The 18,765-nt window shown below is 39.4% G+C and overlaps 1 protein-coding gene and 1 pseudogene across 14 annotated transcripts in view; both read left to right on the plus strand.

Annotated features, from left to right (window-relative positions):
• Positions 1 to 1,169: 1,169 nt before the first annotated feature.
• On the plus strand, positions 1,170 to 1,985 carry LOC308630919 (large ribosomal subunit protein uL30-like; annotated as a pseudogene). The gene is made up of 2 exons: positions 1,170 to 1,377; positions 1,496 to 1,985. The product of its transcript is annotated as a large ribosomal subunit protein uL30-like (transcript).
• Positions 1,986 to 7,669: 5,684 nt separating this feature from the next.
• OSBPL6 (oxysterol binding protein like 6) overlaps positions 7,670 to 18,765 on the plus strand; it is a 204,386-nt gene continuing 193,290 nt past the window's right edge. For 6 of the 13 annotated variants that reach the window (XM_081260893.1, XM_081260896.1, XM_081260888.1 and 3 more), the window contains exon 1: positions 7,670 to 7,868. The gene's annotated coding sequence lies outside the window, so the exon portion shown is untranslated. The remainder of the gene's footprint in view (positions 7,869 to 18,765) is intronic. The other 7 variants (XM_081260890.1, XM_081260899.1, XM_081260889.1 and 4 more) reach the window with 2 other exon arrangements.

An 18,765-nucleotide genomic window follows, 5' to 3' on the forward strand; every position in this document is an offset into this window, starting at 1 on the left:
CCATTAATTAGTGTGTCCATGAGCAAATCACATTTCACTGCCTCAGCTTTCCCATATGACAAATGGAACTCTTATCTATGTATTTCTTCAAGTGGCCATATGATAAAATGAGAAATTAAACTTGAAATATTATAGCTGAATAATGTTACATACAATTTGTATAACAATATATAATGCTTTTAGTATTTATTGATATACATATATGTTAGTATGTAACCTCTTTATATTCATATGAGGCAAAACATACTTAGATCTCTAGAACTAGTTTGATATTATGGTACAATCTCAAGAGTTTTATCAGCTTAAACATATCTTGACATTAACTTTGAGGGTATAAGCCAAGACCACTATAATACCTTTTTAAATTCTTTTTTTATAACTTTATTTTATTTATTCATTTGTTTTTTTTTAATGTGGTACTGAGGATCTAACTCAATGCCTCACATGTGTTAAGCAAGCACTCTGCCACTGAACCACAACCCCAGCCTCATAATACTTTTGAGTGTTATTTAACCCATTGTTTTCCAAAATTTGCAAAGATTCAAATATAAAAACAAAAAAAAAATTTGGACCCATTCTTGAAAGAATCTATTGATTAAGAAAAAATGCAGTAACCTAAATTTACTATCAACTTAGTCATATATTTAAGTGAATTATATTTTATTAATCAATTAATTGTATTTTAGTAATCCTATATACATTTGAAAAAGCATAAGTCACACTATATATGAGACAGGGGCTCTATGGATAGTATTTGTGTGCGTGTGGATTCTCAGACTGTTGACTGATGTGGTTTTCAGAAGGTAGGTTGGTTTAAGATTCTTGTAGTGGGCACAAATTTATCACTGAATAAATGATTGAATTAAGCTATTCAAATATGTATTAATCATTCACAATTAGTCTAAAATCCACAGATTTTAGACAAAGAGCTGCCTTTATGAGGCTTATAATCAAGTGGAAGGAATAAGGCAAGTCTAAAACTGCTGGTAAGGAAAGCAGAATGTAGGAAGAGTGCTGGAAGTAGTTCTATGGGATTAGTGGTCACATTCTTGGCAGGAATCAGGAATAGTTTCATGAGGATCATGACACTTTGTGTTTCACCTCAAGAAGGATGAACTTTGGAAAATAAAGATAACCCAAATAGCTCTTTCCTGACTGAACCATGGAGGATGAGGAAGAGAAAACCCTCAAGCAACCTCAAGAAAAAGGGAAGGAATTTTGCAGAGGTGAAGGTAAAGTATCTGAGAAAACATTTGCCCAAATGATGCTTTAAAAGGCAAAGCCAAGCACTATCTCAAGGAATATAAGCAGGTGGACATAACTAAGATCAGAATGGCTAGGATATCAAAAAAAGCTGATAAATTGTGGTATAAAGGTGTATTAATAATTGCATTGCAAAAAATGATGAATGTAATGCACTCCTCAATTGTGATGTATGTAAGAAATAATGAAAAAAAAACAAATTTTTTAAAAAAAGAAAAGCTGAAACTTATATGTACCCAAATTAACACTTGTAATCAGGAACAGAAGTATTAGTAGTGTGAGTCCAAAGATTTATAAAGTGTTCCAGCTTCTTTCCCTTTGCCAGATCTTCAATGGCACCTTTGTTAAGCTCAACAAGTCTTCAATAACATGCTGCAGCATTGTGGAACCATATATTGCATGGGGGTGCTTGAACCTGAAGTCAGTGAATGAACTAATCTATAAGCGTGAATATGGCAAAATCAATAAGAAAAAAATTGCTTTAACAGATAACACTTTGATTGTTCTGTCTGTTGGTATATGGCATCATCTTCCTGGAGGATCTGATTCATGAGCACTACACTGTTAAAAAACACTTGAAAGAAGTAAATAACTTCCTGTGGCCTTTCAAATTATCTTCTCCATGAGGTGGGATGAAGAAAAACACCACCCATTTTGTGGAAAGTGAAAATGCTAGCAATAGGGAAGACACAATCAACAGGCTTATTAGAAGGATGAACTAAGGGAAAGAAAAAGGAAGAAAGAAAGAAAGAGAGAGAGGAAAAAAGGAAGGAAGGAAGGAGGGAAGGAAGGAAAGAAAGAGGAAGAAAGGAAGGAAGGAAGCAGGGTGGGTGGGTAGGAGGGAGGGAGAGAGGGAGAGTGGGTGCCAACCCAAGCAACTTTTGTCTAGAGCTTTCTATGTAGGAGGTATTTTCTTTTTACTGTAACCACTCTTATGATTACCTTACTAGGTTTTAAAAGTCTTTCCCAATTCTTTTATAAAGGAAGAACCTGGAATTTTAACAGGTTCAGAAACATGTTCAGAGTCAAACAAGTAGGAATTGGTAGTGGGTTCACAACCTCAGTCTTTCTGACTTTGCTCTTTCTAATTTACCACTTTTCCTCAACTTTAGTTTTCTCTTAAGACTTTCACATTTTTTTCTGCCATATCTATATACCATCTACAATATTACTTTCCTAACATGTTTTAATTAGACTTCCTTTTAAAAAATTGGAAATGAATTCATTTAAAAATATATTTTGTATTACAACCATATCAAAAGCTACAAATAGAAAATAACCTTAAAAATGCTGTGAAAACCAACAAACAAAAAATTTTATTAAATTCTGGAAACACTCTGTTCTGATCAATGCCTCTGAGCCTGGGATCTGCTTATTGTTTGTGAAAATGGGAGACAACCAAGTGTTAGAAAGGTGTTACAAATATAAACACTAAACTGAGACTTGCTTCTGTAGGTCAACACAACAAAAGAAAGATAATTGAAAAGAGATATTTTTCTCATTCTGATTCAGTGTCTTCAAAATGCCCTGTCTGGAAACCACCTAAATTATCTCACTACACCTCTGGTATATGACCCATTTCTCAAAGTAGTAGTAAAGAGTTTGCAGATAAATATATGGAAATAACCTTTCCAAGGCATGAGAGGAAAGATCTGACTTGCCTCAGGTTAGAAAAGCATCTATCATTATGCTAATGTTTTCTAAGAGGATTAATATAACAAGGGAATTTTAACAGTTTGGTTCTCTGAAGGGTCTGGGAGCTGAGTAAGTATGTTCTAGGTTTGAGTTTACTAACATGAAAGTCTGGTCTTTCCATGGGAAAGGGAAGCAGTAGGTTCTACTTTACTAATTTTATTCAGCAATCTTTGGGGGAAACTTCATATTATACTTTGGTGTTTTTAAAGAATTTATCATGTGTATGCCCAAACATTCCTTTTTCCATGTGGATTAAATCTATGATAGATAGACAGAGGAGAGAGAGAGAGAGAGAGAGAGAGAGAGAGAGAGAGAGAGAGAGAGAGAGAGACAGTGTGTGTGTGTGTGTGTGTGTGTGTGTGTGTGTGTGTGTGTGGCAATCCCAGGAAATGGAACACTGTAATGGTCACTCCCAGGTATTAGGATCTTTGACAGTGATCAACATTACATGGTAGCTGAGGCAGGAGGGCTCTACATTTCCTCTCTTCAATCTCACTAAGTTAATAGTAGAATGAAAATGTCTTCATCATAACTCATGCAAATACCTATCAGCATGATCTAAACCATCAGAAATCTAATCCATCAGAAAACCCAACTGGCTATACCTTCAGATGCATGCTGAATTCTACTACTTCTTACCATAGCCACTCTATCACCTGGCTCTAACACCACCTTTATCACTAACTGGGCTGAAGGAACAGCCTCCTCTCTAATCTCATGCTTGCTCACCTAGAGTCCTTTTTCAACACAGGAGCCAGAGTGACTCTTCTAAAAAGGAGTCAAATAACTTCACTCCTCTGCATGGAATCCTATGATGGATCCCTGTTTAAGTTATGTTGACCTCCCATTTCTCCAGGCCTCTGAGCTATTTGCCGGGTCACTGCTGCTCCCAAGCCACTGTCTCAGTGCAGGCCCTGAAGCAACTCAGTCACAGGCTTAAGCTATTGGCAGACAGAGTTTCATCAGGGAAGCAGAACCACTGTGAGTGAGTTGAATAAGGAAATTTATCATAGGAATTAGTCTTCACACTTGTGGAAGGAGAAAGAGAAGTAAAAAATCTGAAAAGGGACAATTGCAGAATCACTGACAAGTCTTAATGCAGACAAAGGAGCCCAAGCTTGAAAGAAATCTGGAAGTCAGGCTGTTTTAATGGGACCACAAAGACTGCTGGTGTAGAAATCTACAGAAAGTTTTTGTCTCTTTGGGACCACCACCTCTATGAGTCTCTCTGAAGAGTCTGTTAGCTGGCCTGTGGTCATAGTTATGCGGCAGAAGAGAACACAGACCAGGGAGGAATGAGAACAAACAGAAACCCTCTTGGTTAGAAATGGCATTTGTCTTTTGCCACTTTGATCAACGTTAACGTCAGAATTAATGGCTGCTGTTTAATTTTGAACTTCGAATATCAGACAACTTCAGTTTTGTCCATATGAACAAATACAGATATATAAGCATAAAGGAAAAGAGAATTGTGGGAATCATAGGTCCCAACATAACCAGGTTGTCTCAAGGACAATCCAGCTCAAGTACCTTACTTAGGCTTCAGAACATGGGATTTATTTCTCTGGCACCTGCCAAAGGGTCAGATCACTCAACCTGGTAACTGGAAGAACTAACCTCCAATGAGATAAATTTTGGACAATAGGAGATAGGATATGGGAGGTAGCTTACTGGTAAATTTCTTTTGCCCTCCCCTGAACATACTGTTCCTGGCACATCTTCCTTCTTTTTATCCTTCCTTCCTTCCTTTTGTTTTTCCTTCTTTCCTTCCTTCTTTGGATTTAACACAGAGGCACTGTAAGACTGAGCTATATTCCTAGCCCTTTTTATATTGTAGTTTGAGACTGGGTCTTCTAAGTTGCCAGGCTGACCTTGAACTTGCCATCCTCCTGCCTCAGCTTCCTAAGTCACTGGGATTATAAGCATGTGCCACTTTGCCTGGTGTGAGCACAGTTTGCTATAGAGTCTGTCTATAGACACTGCATAACCAAGCAACTAGTGATGTCTTTTCAGGTTCATGAAACGCAGGCTAAGTTATCTTACCATGTGTTAACTTTCTGTTGTTGTGACCAAAATACCTGACAAGAACAACTTAGAAGAGGAAAAGTTAATTTTGGGCTCAATTTCAGAGATTTAGTCCATGGTTTGCCAACTCTATTGCTCTGGGCCCAAGATGAGGCAGAACATCATGGTGGAAGGGCATGGTGGAGGAAAGCTGCTGACAACCAGAAAGCAGAGAGAAAGGTCAAGTTTCCAAGCACAAAATATGAACTCCAAAGGCATGCCCACAGCAGTCTACTTCTTTCAGCTAAACCCCATGTTCCTATTGTTAAAACTCAGTTTATTAATTCATAAATGAATGAATCCATTGATTGGGTTGCAGCTCTCACAATCTAACCATTTCAACACTGAACATTCCTGCATTGACACAGGAATTTTTTGGAGAGGGGCACCTCATATCCAAACCAAAACAACCATGAATTTGCTTCCTATTCTTCCCTTCTCACTTCTCCTTTTCCTCACTCCCAGTGCTTTGGGATTGCATCTTTCAATGAAGTATTAGCACTTCATCCTTTCTAGTAAGCCCAGGTAAAATAGTACCCATAAAAATTTTGCAATGAAAATAAAGTGTGAATTGCATGAATGGATGGTTGGACTACGATTCATGTGAGATTCAGTTAATATGCTGTGATGGAATTATAGCACTAATATTACCAGTTAAGAACACCATTGTCTTTCTTCACTGAAAAAGTCCTTGAACAAGTATTTCTTTGAGACAAATAAAAGAGATGAATAAAGGGAGCAAAGATCCTTTTAGCAAACATATAACTTGTGACTTAAATTCTCAGCAAGAATATACACATAATGAAAACATTGCTCTCTGGCACTTTTCTGAGCAATAACCCTGCCATAATTTAAGAAGCAGTGAAAAGCCTGTTACTCATATTTACGTATCTATGCCAGTCTGAGTTTTCAAAATGTTGTGTTGCACAAACAGAGTGGAGAAATTGCCTTGGTATGCAGTTCCATACATCCAGCTCTTTTTAATTCACCCATTTCTCTGGATGGATGGGTGTAGTGACATTACATCTTATTTGACCATTTGTCAATGAGACAGGTAGGAGACTTCTCTCTGAAGCCTGGTTTTAAAAATAATAAAGCACACACAGATATTATGGATAGAATGAAAAGAGTGAAGCATTCTTATGAGAAAAACATGAGATTTGTATTGTGGTAGTTCTCACTTTCCCCCCATAGTTTATTTTCAGTAAATAGGGATTCAGTGAAATTTTTTGTTTAAAGACTCTGTATTCTCTGTTATATTTCTTACACATATAGATATACATATATACATATGTACATATATATGTGTATGTATGTGCATGCATGTTTGTAAATTTTGATTCAGTAGAATTTTTGTCAATGGAACCCAGATGGAAGGAAAAAGGTGGCTATGATCAAGTGAAAGTCATAAGCCTCATTGCTCCCTTGAGGCGGCTGTCTTCACAGGACAGCAGTTAAGGTGAGGCTGTTGTATATCACGAGGTCCCCCATCTCTTATTTTGTGACTGAAGGATATGAGAACTTGCTAGTTAAAGTGGAAGAAATTAATCCAAAAGGTGAGATTCAAGACAAATTGCATGTAGGAAAGAGTGCATATAGTTTACTATGTTACATAGTAAATTAGGATTTTATTTAGCAGACAGAACAGTGAAATGCCATCAAAGTTGCCTCAATGAGGAGGAAGTTCTTTAATTTTTAAAGTCACCTTGGCATCATACCTATCCCCTCCTAGAGAGCCCACAAAGCATCCAAGAGAGCTGTTTTGTAAGCATTCCTGAGGCCCAGTCAATGTCCTCTGGACTTTTTCTCCCTGAAGATGGTGATGACAGAAATGTCTTGACATGCTGACATTTCCTCAGTCATCTCTTCACAGAAGAAATGTCTGTGCAAATATTTAAATTACCCCGTCCCTCCCTGCAAATTTGCCTTTCGATCAGTCTGCTCTTGGACATGGGCCAGAACAGCGTTAAGTGTGGAAACGTTTCAGGAGTGGAAAGGCTGTAGTGAGGTGGGGCTGACGTTGCTAGGCTCTGCCAAGGACTTGAAGCAATCCGCCAGTCCTTCCATTTACAGAAAGAACCCAAGTATTTCTCTGGATCTAGGAAGTTCTTGCTCCGGAGTGACAGGGACAGGGAACCGGCACACAGTATAGGACTAATGAATGACGGTCTCTTAAGGGTGCCAAGGGACAGCGGCCTGATAGCGCTTAGGGGAGGCCGCCAAGCAGCTGCTCCCTTCTGAATTCGCTCTCCCACGGTGCTCGTAGTGGCTGGGCTCCAAGGCCTCAGCGCTGGAGTCACTCGAGGCCATTTGTTTCAGGCTCCGCCAGCCCACCTCTGCGGCCGGGTTAGGGTGTCCAATGGTGGGTGATCTCCAGACCCCAAGGGTTCCAACGGCGGCCAGGCCCGGGGTGAGCCCAGGCAGTCGGACCTCGAGCGAACCCAACGCAGTGCGCCCCGCTTCTCGGAGGCGCAGGGAGGGGCGCTCAGCGGGCGGGTGCGCAGCGGGAGCGCCCGCCCGCCGCCAGTGGCTCCACTCCAGTCCGGCCGGCTAGCTGGAGCCGGGGGCGGGGAGCCCGGAGCGCCGCCCCGCCAGCGCGCCCCGCCCGTGGGAGAGGAGGGGCTGCGGCGCGCCGGACCACTGGAGGCGCAGCACCGCCGCCGCCGCCGCCACCGCTGCCGGTGCTGGGGACCGCGGCCCCGCGCACAGGCGGCGCCCGTGCCTCTGCTCCTCCGCCAGATTGCGCGCCTGCTGTTTGCCGGGGCCATCTCTCGTTTCCCGTCTCCCGCCTCCCGCCTCCCGCGGTGATCGCCGCAGCATCCGCCGCACTGCTGCCCGCCCCCCAGGTAGGTGTCCTAGCTGTAAAGGGGATGCTTGGGGCGGACACCACAGTGCCCGCAACGCGGCCGGGGCATTGTGCGCGTCCGGCGGGCCGAGGACCCCAAGAGACGCACGGGTAATCAGACGTAGCTTTGGGCCCCTAAGGCATCGCGGACTCCTGGAGGCTCCCCATCGAGATTGCTTGGGTGACCTGGAACTGGGGGTGGTAGTGTCAGTCATTAGCGCGGCCAGGGTGGGAGGGGGCGTCTATGTCACGGTGCCGACTCGCCGCCCTCCCTCCCCTGGTTGCCGGGGAATTCCGGCCGGCTGGCACTCGCGCCCGCATTCCCCGGCGCAACCCAGCGCCCCAGTCCCCCACCCCCAGGTTGGCTGGGGATTGAAGCTGAAGCCGGTAGAAGGACTGATGTAATTGTCAGCGGAGAACCGAACCCGCGCGGGTGAGAGCGTCCGCGCCCGTGCGAGCTAACGCCTACGCCGCACCTTTTAGGGAATCCGGGGAGCCTAGAGGAGCAGCTGGGGAAGTTGTGCATTGGGTTTTGTTGTGCGCGTGCACTGCGGACTGCCCTCGCGGGGCACCCCTGCCCACCCCCTGCTGGCGCCCCTGCAGCCCTTTCTGCAGCCTTCGTCCACGCTCGTGGCTAGGGACGAATCTGCCTTCCCTGGTTCAGATCGGGACAGGGTTTGCATTGCAGTCAAGACGTGCTTCCCCTGCAACGAGCCAGGAGCTGCCCGATACGAGATCGTGTCGCCGGGGATGCTGGGGGAGGAGGGGATGGGAAACCTGGGGAGGAAGCCGGGAAGAACTAATGACACCAGCAGTTTTTTTTCTTAAGCCTCTACTGTATATAGACATAGCCGCAAGCCAGCTTTTAAGCTGTTTTTGAAAAGTTATGACCAGATACTGATTTTGTGGCAATTCTGTAATATCCCCGAAGGGTTGCTTAAACTGGAGAGCTAAAGCTTGGGGAAAGCATTACATAATGGATATGAAGCAAACGACATAAAACTAAGTGAACCTACTGGGTTGCCAGATTATTTCCCTCTCCGGACAAAAACTCCTACATGGCCTTTCCTAAGAATTTTCATTTTAAAATCACTGGGCTAGATTTATCAAATTGTATATTACAGTCAATGGTGATATTTTCCCTAAGTAGCAAAATAATCTTTCTTAAACATTTTTTCTTAAATTAGAAAACTGCATGTTAATGAAGTTATGTATCACAGAGCTGATTAATTAATGTAGTTTTCAAAGGAAAAAATAAGAAATTTCCCATCTTATACTATAATTAAACTTTGTTTTCCTTTTGTTAGTTTTTGTTTTTATTTTGTCCTTCTTCCACATCCCCTCACTTTGCTTTTTTGGAAGCATTTCTACAGTTTTGGGTATTGCAACTTCACAGCGTTGATATTCCTCTCTAATGTTACAGCATTGCAGATACAAAAACTAATAATAAGTGAAAGGGAAGACCTCGCAGTAACTCTGGGAATGAGTAGGGTTCCCAAGGTCAAAGGGAAGCTGCAGTGTAACTCAGCTATAATCACCTAGGAGAATATGCACAACCCTCATTGGGTTGTAAAAAAAGGTCTTGATTGGTGGAATGTCATTCCTAATATACTTTAAAGCTAGACTTAATGTATTTTCCCTAAAAATATTTTTTTTCTAAGAATAAATACAAAATATTTTGAAATTTTAAATCTTGGCTTTTAGGAAGCCTTAAAAAAAAAATCCCGGTTTGCTTGTACTTTCAGTTGTGATGTTGATAATACAATTACACATTCAGTAGAGGGATTATTACCTTTGGGGATAACTTGGTTTCATATGATAAGGATTTCTCCTATGTCTCTAGTATGATGTAGTTTTGTAGGATTTTGCAGGATCATGTAATATATGTTTTCTTATCCTTAGGTTGATTTACCCTTACGTTAACTTTACTCCAACAAGAAGGATAAAGTCCTTCTAAGAGGAAATGTTTGTGGTTGGAGGTTTGTAGTAGTACTCCAGATAGAGAATTAAGTAAAATTGTAAGAGGACAAAAGTTTCATGTGACTACTAATAGCTATTAGATTAAGAAGAAGATTTAAATTTTATTAAAATGTCTTGGTTAGCTACCATTCAATGATCATTCAGTGGATAATTAGTTATTGAGTATCCACTGTGTTCAAGAGACTGGTCTAGGCACTGTGGGAGACACAAGTAAGAATAAAGGGATGTCTTTGCACTCAAGCGTTTATAGTCTGGTTGAAAAGATAATAAATTCTCAAAAGAGGGATTTTTTTTCCTGCAAGGGCTAAGTAATAATTTTCATTTTAAAAACCTCTGTAAAGGGTTTTATACTATCCATTCATTCATCACTGTATCACGAAGATTCATTCATGCTGTATGTTCATTGACTTTTCATTGTCCTACAACATTCTATTACATGTCCTGTAGCACAATGTTTTTCTATTCTCCTACCAGTGGCTATTCATTAGTTTGTTTTTCATTTTTTATAAAGCACAGTGTTGCTCTGATCATTCATGTTTCCTGGGGCATATGTGTGACATTTATCTTAGGTAAAAATAGGAATAGAATTGTTGGTTTATATAGTTGCATGAATATTCAACTTATTAGGTATTGTCAAATTATGTTCCAGAATAGTTGTACTAATTTATTACAAGTGAAGGAAAAAAACACTAATAACAAATACAAACAGCTGTTTATATATGTATATGTTGAAACACACAGTCTTTTTTTTTTAAAACAAGAGATTGATGAACATAAAACTTAGGATGGCAGCTGTCTTTTGTTAGAGATGACATGGGGAGAACACATAGATGGATGTAAGTTATTGGTAATGATCTAGTACTTGGGTTTGGTGAAAAGTTCGTAGGTGATTGTTACATTTAAAAAAGAAAAAGAGGATTATGCATGGATCAGTAATGATGATTTTAAAGTTTTAAGAAAAAAAGAAAATAAGCACTACAGTTTTGTCACAAGACAATAGGCTTCTGTAGCAGAAGACCCACAAGATGTCAGCTGAAAGATGAGGAAGCTGTCCCTGTTTAAATACATGCCAAGAGGAGGATGAGTAGGAAGTGGCCATGCCAAGAAGAGGAAGTTTATCTTGGACTGAGGAAATGATATGAGCAGAAGTGGAGGAAGCCATGAGAAATTTTCCAACAGTGAACCACTCTGTGGTATTTATAAAATAAGTCTATGGGGCTGAAAGATGAAGGATGGTGATAGGGGCATTCAAGAAAGGACCCCTCCTCAGCGCTGCAGATGGGGATAAATGTTCTTGAGTTTGGAGAAAAAGAAAAAGAAGAATGGATTCAAAAACACAGGGGGAAGAATTCTAGTCTTATGATACTAGGTAAACAGAGAAGAAAAGAGGGCTGGGGTTGTAGCTTGGTGGTACAGTGCTTGCCTAGCATGTTTGAGGCACTGGGATTGATCCACAGCACTATATAAAAATAAATACATAAAATAAAGGTATTGTATCCACCTATGACTAAAAATATTTTTTAAAAGAAGAGGAAGGCGTTAAAGATGTTTGAATGTAGTGGTATTGGCCAAATTACATTGGTATATATGTGTGCATGTACAAACATGTAACAACAATCCCATCATTATTTACAACTATAATGCACCAATAAAAAATATGGAAAGAAAAAAAATGAAATAGGGAAGCTGCACATTATATTCTCTCACATACACCCACTTGAAAAAGACCTTTAAATTCTGTTTATTATAATAAAGAGTTGCTTATGCTTTCCTGTAAGGATAAAGATAAAGGCTTCCCCCCTGCCTTAGGGTATTCTGGAATAATATAAAATGTCATTTTGACTGAATATTATTTCAGGTAGTTATTTCATAAACATTGTGATAGGTTTTCAGCATTTTCTTATAATCTAAAATTCTTTCTGATTTTGCTTATGTTTCTTGACATCTTTTCATGATCTTTAACTCTATTTTCTTTACTGATTCTGCATCAACTGTTATGATAATTGATGACTATCATTGTCTCCAACAAAATCCATAGCCTTTTTCCAGCATAGTAATTTGGAAAACATCTTGCCAGTAGTCCCACTCAACAGAGGTTAAATGGAAATATGGCTGCATCTGTGATTTAAAAAAAAATGATGATCTCTTAAGAATGATGATCTTTTAAGGGGAAAAAATGTGTCATTTACCAATAAAGTCAGAAGTTAACAAAATCCCTAAGAGCAAAATTATTGATAGCTTCTGTTTTGGGGGGCTGATATCCACATTCCTCCCTAAGCTACCTATTCCTTACATTCCCAAAATGGATGTGTTTAATAAGTTGAAATTCAGAATGGACTTAATAGCTTTGGTTAAAATAATGAAATAAGTTAATTTTAGGAATAACTAAATTTAGGGATAGCATGAAGTACATCCCAGTTACTGAGCTTGGTTGTCTGCCATTCTGGCATGGTTCTGACTTTTCATGAACTTCGAGGCATTTTTTCATCTATTTTTTTTTCAATTACTGAACCCAGGCTGATCACTTTCAGAGAGGTAACTAAGGTCTGTTGGTGTCAAAATGACATGGGCGCATCTAGTGCCTGTCTTATTCATCCAGCCAGTGTTTGTTGAGCATCAGGTGTGTGCCGGACACTGTATTAATTGCTGATCACAAACACATCTGCTCTGGAGGATCCAGCTGAAACAGGATCCACCCAAACCAGTCATTATTGAATATGTAGCCATGTGTGTGGGGTGGCTCTGAGTGGAGTTTTGGAAGTATCTGTTATTTTCTTTTGTTTCCTAAACTTTATCTAAATTTATGTTTAGATCTTCTTGAGTTTTGAATGCTGTAGAAAAAAAGTCAGCCCTTGCAAAGAATAGTTACTTTAAATGTAATTCTAGTTTATTGTTTTTTCTTAAAGCAGAGAAGGCTTTAAGCTTTTGGTAAGCCCTCTTGTCATAAAGGCATTTATATATTATCTAAGAGTAACCAGACAGAGGTTAGGGAAGGGACAATTGGATGGACTAATTTAGAGTTGTTAGGAATGGAATAGGATTTAATGTTAAATTGATTTTTAAAGGAAAAAGTAGAAAATGGAGATAATTATTAAAAGACCCAACTTAGGTACTATAAGGAATTGAGTATTTTGAGCCATGATAGTCTCAAGATGAAGTTAAGTTCTTGTTGGGTTAGATTAGCTGTCTATTGTGAGTTTGTGTTCATTACCTTTGTGTATGAGTGTAGTTATGGTATTAAAATCACTTATAATATAAATGTTAAAAATCTGTAAATTATAAGGGTTATGTTAAGGAGGTAGTGAATTATAGGGAGTAGAAAATTCCAGTGATTTCTTCTGACAATGGTTTGGTCCATTACTTGAAAGTAAAAACTACACTGTATGAAAAAATCCCATTTCACAAGGCCTTTGTCTCAGAAAAATCTGTAGGAAGCTAACCAAAGACAGAGCTAGGAGAGGAGCCAAACACAAGTAGCTTAATATCCAGTACTATTTAAGGGATAAATGGGCTAGAGAAAACATCAAGTATGAAATTTAACTATTAAAGTAAGTATAAATAAGTAAATTTAAATAAGCCAAAATAAGTTTAAATAAATAATATTTAAATAAAATACTGGAAGACTGTCATTTGAATAAATTTCACCAGTATATGAGACTGAGTGCAAAGAATTCATAATTAATATAAAAATTATCTTCTCCTTTAGAAATGATGGATTATCTCTTTCTGTTCAAGCAAAACTGCATGTCATTTTATAAAATATATGAAGAGGCTGGGCATAGAGGTGCACTCCTGTAATCCCATTGACTCAAGAGGCTGAGGCAGAAGGATTCCCAGTTCTAAGCCAGTCTGGGCAACCTGTCTTAAAATAAATATTTTAAAGCACTGGGAATGTAGCTCAGTGGTAGAGTTCTGTGGGTTCAGTCCACAGTATGATTGATAAACACACACACGCACACACACACACACACACACACACACACACACAGAAAATAACCAGATACTAGAAATACTCTTATTTGATAACTGGCCTGATGCTTGAATAACCTTTGCATTTGACTCACAAGATGTTAAGGCTAAAAACAGTTTTTAAAATCCTCTATTCCAACATCTCCCATTTTTACAAGTGAGAAAACAGAAGCCCAGAGACTTGTCCAGTGAAGCCTAGCCCTTTGTGTAGATCTGGTTTGAAAAGAGTGTGTCAAATAGTTTAGTTCTGTCATAGGTCACATGAAATAAAGCTCTTCCCTAAATTAAAGAACTAAGGGTAAATGAATTAGAATTGAGCCAAAGCAACAACTATAGTAGAATATTAATCTATCATTCTTCTCAAGTGACTGGCGTAGAAAGTTAAATCTCTCTCTCTCATGCACGCGCACGTGCGCGCGCCCCCCCACACTTAAAATTTTAATACTTGCTGTTTTGTCATTTAACAGGAAAGAATAGAGAAAAATGACCTTGTGCTAGATGCTTTCTCTATCTCTTTTCCATATGCTAATAAAAGAAAAAAATAAAAGTGTAGGGGGAATTGGGTCAGGAATAGAACATTAACTTTTTGTTTTTTAATCTTGAATCTTACTGAGGCAATTTTCAGTATAGCACTTGAGACAGACCTATCTACCTTTTTGAAAAGAGTATAGAAATAGATGGGAGAACAACAGTAGTCTATTTTTAGAATCTTTTTTTCAAAAGTCAAACCTAAAATAAACCTGGCCTCAATTTCAAGCTGTAGTTTTCTTTCTCATGTTCTAAACTAGAGCCTAAGTTTTATTTACTTATTTATTTTTGTTGTGCTGGGGATTGAACCCAGGGCTTGTCACATTCTAGGCAAGCATTCCTTTACTAAGCTACATATCCTCCGGATCCTTATTACAAATATGAGGAGGTTTCCTTGATTTTTCTTATACGTAATACAATGTTACCACATGTAACAAATTTATCAGCTACTAAAGTTTGCCAAATGAAGTATCTAAAAGAGCATATTAAAATAAATAAATTTTGTTACATGTCATTTCTGGAGCTGAAGTTGAAAGTCTGATTTTATTTTAAAATTATGATATTTTTGCTTTTTGTTTATCTCTAGCAGCTAGACAAGCTTTTGCATATTCTCACTCCATCAGGCAACACATCTGAACAGTTTTTTTGCCATAAAATTTCCCTAGAATAGAAAAAGTAGCACAAAGTAGCACAGTTTGAATGGCATGTTGATTATGAAAAGACATTAATGAAATTCTTTTTGATCCTAATAAACTTCAAATTGAAACCAGAACTATAAAGGGAGTATGAATTCTAACATAGGCCAAGCAAGTAGAGGGTTCACATGCAACTCTCAGAATCAAGGGAGAACAGAGCAAAATCCACGCAAATTAGTAAGGAAGCAGGAAGGTCAGCAGAGGGGAGGAGTGGATACTGTATCCCTGTCTGTCTTCTAGTCTCATTTCAAGAAGTGCCAACAGAGGAAATAGCAGGGTGAGTCTGAGGTCTTAAGGAGATTAGATGTTAGGGAAGGTATCTGTCTCTACCATTATATAAAAAAAGTCTTTAAACATCTAAACATCTAGAAGAATACAAAAGTTGCAAGATAAGAGATTGATTAGTTAAACTCCATTTGAGAAAAATCACATGTATAACAAGCAGAAGATAAACTTTAGTATACTAGAAAGATACTACTTACAATATTCTTAATATCCAAAGACCTCCTATGTATCAAGAAGAAAAAAATGACTGATTAGGACAGGGGCAAACGACATGCAGAAACAGTTCACAGAAAAGGAATTACAAATAAGTGATGTTGGGAGAAATGCCATTTTACACTATTTAGCCTATTGGTTTGGCAAAAGTCATGACATTTGCTAATATCTTATGGTGGCAAGGCTTTGGGGAAACCAGTGGGATCATACATGGTTGGTAGATGAACAAAATGGTAAAGTATGTATGGATAGCAATTTCGCAAATCTACCAAAATTAAAAATTTACCTACTTTCTCACCCCAGAAACTCTAAAAAATTTGTCTACAGGTGTATTTGTACTTTGTAGACTGAGTTTGACAAAGACACTTATTATAGAATTGTCTAATAGCAAAAAACTTAAAAGAACAATTGGCCAAATTAATTAGGAACAGAAACAAAACTAGAGAGCTGTTAACAAGATTGAGACCACTCTATATTTGCTGATATGGGAAGATTTGTAAGGTAATAAATCAAGGTACAGAGTAGTAGTGTAAGGGTCCAGCGAACGTCGGAGGAAGAGACCACCAAGAGACTGACTCATGCAACAGCAAAAGGGGGTTTATTGAGGATCCAATCCAGCGCGCTGGGGCTCCAGGCTCACTCAAGACGGGAGAGCGGCCAAGAGCCCCGAGCAGGGGTTAAGCAGTGCTTAAGTACACTTTTTGGGGAGGGCGGGAGCTTTGCATACATCAGAGCAAATCATCATGAGGCGCGGGAAAATTGAACAACAACTCTCAAACATGATTAGTCCATTCATTGGCGGGAACAGGTCGGGCGGGAGTGATAGGTCAGTCCTAAGAAGGGGGGTACATTCAAACTGATTAGTTTGGGCCCTGAGATGCCTATGTGCCAAGCTGCACAGGGTCCTAGGTTATTAAACAACTAAATGGTCAGGGGGAATATCTACTGGGCAGTCCCGGGAATTGTCCTAACAGCTACAGGAATTTCAGGTTTTGAGTGTAGCATAGGAACTTAACAATACCTGGTCCTTTACATTTTAACTCAGGCTTTGCAGCTTAGAAGAAGCTTTACAATGCCTGGTCCTTTACATTTTAACTCAGGCTTTGCAGCTTAGAAGCAGCTTAGAAACTTTACCCTTTCAGTAGATGGCCATTTGTGTTAAATATGAATATGTGATGTGTTTATGCATGTAACTGTGAACACCGTCTCTGGAAGATTACCCAAGAAACTGGTAACAGTGGTTGACTCTGGGAGGGTGGGGTGGGAATGGGAGGGACACTTTTTTTTTTTTTAACTGGCCATCCTTCACTCCCTTTTGCATTTTTAAACACATAAACAAATTATCTGTTCAAACCAAGATAGGTTTTTTTTTTTTTTTTGGTTTCTTGAGGATCATTTGTGCTGATCAAGTATGTTGAGTACTTTTAACCAATAGAATTTCTCTGCAACTTTAAGACTCACTCTGTGTTAATAGAAGAATGTGGTATTGCCATAAATATCCTCAACAGGCAAAAATTCAAAGAGAAAGGACACTGGAAGTATTCGCCCTTTGGAACACAGTTGGTACATTTTTGTTCTCCCTACGTGCCCTGCTGTTGTTACTGTGCCCCCTGCGACCTGGTCTCACTGGGGAAAAGACTCAAGAATCATGAATAGTACCAGGGTGTGGAGAAGAGTTCAGGTAGAACAGACGTGGAAGACAGTGGATGACAGAGGACAGAGGCTGGGACAGCATGGAAATGGGGATAGTAACTGCTGTGCTAACTCCATCAAATGCAGCTTACCGAGGCAACATAAGAGAAACTATTCTGAAGGTCACAGCCTTTAGATCATCTGCTACCCCAGAGGTTTGGTGTGGTGTTGAGGAATCTGCAATTTCTAAAATGACCTTTGGTTCTGGGAGCCAGTTCTGGCAATCACTGATCTTTTCCAACCCTCTTGTTGTAGAGATAGATTATCTCTGCATCTCTGGAAATATTCCTCCCCTGACGTACTTTATAGTAACTTCCAGAACGTTTTGTGGAGTCTACTCTCTACCAGACACATGCTTCTTAAGAGTGATTATTTTATCATGTCTTAGTCCACTTAGAGCCTGCAAAGAGGTACCAAATATTAGAGTCTAGAATAGAAGAAAAAGCAGAGATAACACCTGAATGGTTAATGGGTGCCACAGTGTGGCTGGGCACAAGTAACCGAGCCGCCACAAAGCACTTGTATATTCAAACAGCAACTCTATTCCTGAATTCCACCAGCACTCCACGCACACTTCCCAGGAACTCTCCCAGCTCTCCACCGGGCTCACGCCAACTCTCTCAGAACCCCCCCCCCCCCCAGAACTCAACGGGAACTCCAAAGTTGGGGCGCCTGAGGCAGCAAGAGCTGCCCTATTTCGGGACAGCAAAGGTCTAATATACAACTGAATACACAGCTTAACTAACCATCATCATCTCAATGGCTCGCTGGCATCACCTTTCAGCCATTCCCTCTGGCAAAATTCCAGGCGTCCTTCCCACTGGCTGTGGCCCTCAACAAATGGGTCATTGCTTTGGGAAGAATGATCAAATGCTGATAGGAATTGAATAAGCAGTGATAAGAATAGTTATGAGTTATACAGAAGAAAAGGAAAAGCTTGGTAGTGATCAGAGCCATTGTGCTACAAAATAAATTTTCTGAAAGAAGTAAAAATAGTCTAATTATTATAATTAATACATGTTCATTCAAAGTTAATCGACATCACTCTGCATTGGAATCTGTAATTTTAAATCAGAAATGATACTGATGGGCAAGGAAATGTTGTCAGTCTCTTTTAACCTCTAAGCATGAAGTTAGGATTAAATATGTATGTATGGATAGCATTATACATTAAATATACATTATACATTAAATATGTTTGTATGGATATCCTAATCAATTAATTGGGTAAATAATATGCATATCTTTTCTTTGTGTAAGTTCTGATTTTTTGGTGGTTACATTCTTTTTCAAACAAGTTTATTTGGGAAGTCGGAAGAATAGTTAGCTGGTAGCAGCATGGCATAAGAAGCCTTCATTGTCACAGAATGGTGACACCTGCTTTGGATGGTAAAGTTTAGAATGAGAAAGTTCAGAGATGCTTACACCATAAAAGAGAAGACACTGCAGTGACCTTTGAATGCTTGGCTTCATGGAGGACATATGAAAGTATCTGGAAAACCTTCCTAATGTCTTTCTAGGGCTGTGGAAATTTCA

This window comes from Spermophilus citellus (genome assembly GCF_964194105.1).
Source record: "Spermophilus citellus genome assembly, chromosome: 11".
Taxonomy (NCBI): domain Eukaryota; kingdom Metazoa; phylum Chordata; class Mammalia; order Rodentia; family Sciuridae; genus Spermophilus; species Spermophilus citellus.